The sequence below is a fragment of the Carettochelys insculpta genome, chromosome 3 (assembly GCF_033958435.1).
Source record: "Carettochelys insculpta isolate YL-2023 chromosome 3, ASM3395843v1, whole genome shotgun sequence".
NCBI lineage: Eukaryota > Metazoa > Chordata > Testudines > Carettochelyidae > Carettochelys > Carettochelys insculpta.
This window is the reverse complement of record NC_134139.1, coordinates 7,929,155-7,932,112: the sequence shown is the minus strand read 5'-3', so window position 1 is coordinate 7,932,112 and position 2,958 is coordinate 7,929,155.

The following is a 2,958-nucleotide window of genomic DNA, read 5'->3' as shown; positions in this document are numbered from 1 at the left end:
GGGAGATGATTTCTAGTATCTGGTAGTGGACCAGTGAAGTTAAAGGCACATGATCAGCCCTACACCAGAGTGACCAGTAGAGTGACAGGAAAGATTATTATACACACAATATTTGTAAACATAGCTATGATGGTTACTTCATTAGAAAAATACTTCTACCAACACACCCCTACCATGGGTGGGGTATAAAGATGCCTTATAAGGACATAGTTTATGCCTCTTCCCATGTAAAAATATCTAGAGCAAAACTTTATATACAGCTTGAACCTCTGTAGCCCAGCACCCTTGGGACCTGACCAGTGCCAGATGAGAGAATTTGCTGGACCAGGGGAAGTCACTATTGTCTAGCACATTGCCAATACTGCCACTGATTACTGGGATCTTAGAAGACAGTTAGGGGTAAATTACAGCTAAATAACAGCACAGAACACTGAGAGCCAGGACTGGTGTCTGTAAACAAACATTATGGGACATTATCAGACCACGGGAAACTTGGCCAAACCCATGGTAAGTGGTCATCCAGCTAACTAAAATCAAGGGATTGTGGATGCTGCTGGATGAGAGAGTTCTGGATTAGAGAGGTTCAAGCTGAACCAACAATGTCCCACCCCGAGGGGCCTATATGGCTTTGACTCTATTGGCAAGACTTTAGGCTGAGCATTTCCAAAGGGGTCTAGCAGAATTAAGGATTAGCTCTTCAAGAAGGTACTTAGGTGCTTATCTCCTAAATACCTTTGAGAACTTCAGGGTTAGGCACCTAAATCTTACTGAATTGAAAATTCCCACCCAGTCACTGAATAAGGAATAAGGGCCAACAGGTTTTTTATGGCCGGGCTGGAATTTTGGGTAAACTGATTTTATGGAAGTTCTGGATACCTTTGCACATAAAATCAGCTTTACTGTCGATAAAAACATCCAAAATACCAAGCCATTGAGGTTATAAGGTAAATTTAAGCCACTCCTGTTAGTCTGGAGAACATTTCCTTCAGTTGAATGTGACATGCACTGATGCTGAAGTTGCTCATCTGTGTCCATTGACTGTTCACACTGAAAGTCTTTGGCCAGAGCTGCACGAACCGCAGTCACATGGGGTTTAAAGAAAAAGAAATGGAGCAACCACTGAAGAGGTGCAATACTTCGTAATTCACTTCCTGCAGAGGCAGGCGGAGACTACACCATGCAGCAGAGCTGCTTGGCAAGTAAGTCCCCATCCTGCCAATTGAATTGATTCTAGCAACTGTCTGCATGGACCTTCGGCATTTTAACAGCAAAGGTGAGATGTAATGAGTCTGTGGACCTCTGGTACCTCTCACAGGACCTTCCCAGAGTTCTTCTGAAGAGAGGAATACAGCACATGGCATGGACACTCTCCACCTCAGTCCTGGCCGGGGAGGGGAAATACAGCACTCCCTGAATGGACAGGATGAAATGCGACTCATTGCTACTGAAGGCTTCCTCCGCCCATTGGAGAGCACTGTGAGGAAAGACCATTCCCAAGGGAACGTCAGCCCCAAGTGGTAAACAGTAGGGTGAGATCAAACCCACACTGCACAGGGCTTCCAGGAATCCCTTCCCAATGGCTGCATACACCTAGCTTGTAAGCTTTTCAGTCCGTGGGGTTCAGTGCAGTGGGGTTCTCGTCCAGGCCAGGTTCCAGTGTGACACTGTGGTATGCATAAGTGATCCTTTACCCCTCAGAAGGACTCAGCGCAGCTAGGACAGGGCAGCATTTTGATCTCCACCCTGTCATAGGGTCCTACTCACTGCTAGGGCACCCCCCTCCCGGTTGCTCTGGGGATCCACTCTTTGCAGGTCCAATGGCCCCTTCTGCCATGTTACGTGTTGCATACCTCTCTCCCTCACTCACTAAAGCTCCGGGGCCCCTCCCTTGATGGCTTGGCCTGCCAGCCAAGTCACTGCGTTCTCTCTCTTCTGGGATATCAAAGTCTTAACAGAGAAACTGTCTCTTGCAATCTTCTTCACTGCCCAGCTGGGGGCACTGCCCCAGGCGCCGGTAGGGGACCTAGTCCCACGCTGTACACCTGGTTCCACCTCAGGGACTCGCTAATCAGCAGTCTACACTATCTCAACACTTGCTGTTGTTGCCACCCTACATCCTTTCTCTAGGATGCTCATCCCAACAGCCAGAGCACCTGCAGGTTCCCTCACTGCAACCCCTTTCCACTGCCAGCTTCTTGGCTTCATCCCATTCCCTCATAGCTGGGCTCCATCATCATTCAGGGGATTACTTGGGCCTCCTAATTCCCTTCAGCTGTGGCCCACTGCCGGATGAACATCCCATCACACCCTGCCCAAGTGCTTCCACCTGCAAGGCTCAAATAATCCTCATGGCCCCCAGAAAGAAAGCTTATGCCTTATTCCACCCCCCACCAACCTCTGCTCATACTTTCTGAGCTACCTGTGTTACAAAGACGCTGTAGTCTGGCTCTGAACTGCAACTGTTGTGGACAATGACCTCCAACACTACAGCTTGGTGAGAGGAAAACAATCTTGCACTGGCAGGACTTTTATAGGTAACCCCAATGTAAAGTGCCCTGGCTTTCTAAAGTTTGTTATTGCTAGCAAATGTTCTCTTCAGGCCTGTTTTCTTACATTTCTGCTACCTGCAATTGAAGAAGTAAGTTAGTCAGGAAATTTCCTTAGTTGTTTTGGTTTCTTCTGTTTAATAAAGTTGTCAGGGGAAGATGATGCTACCTGGCCATATAGAATAGTAACAGAGAGGAAGCCGTGCTAGTCTATACAGTATCAAAACACAAAGCAGTCAAGTAGCACTTTAAAGACTAGCAAAATAGTTTATTAGGTGAGCTTTCGTGGGACACGAAAGCTCACCTAATAAACTATTTTGCTAGTCTTTAAAGTGCTACTTGACTGCTTTTTGTTTTGGCCACATAGAACTGTTTATTCCAGTCCTGAGGGAATGCTGCAGTTTCACTCTGG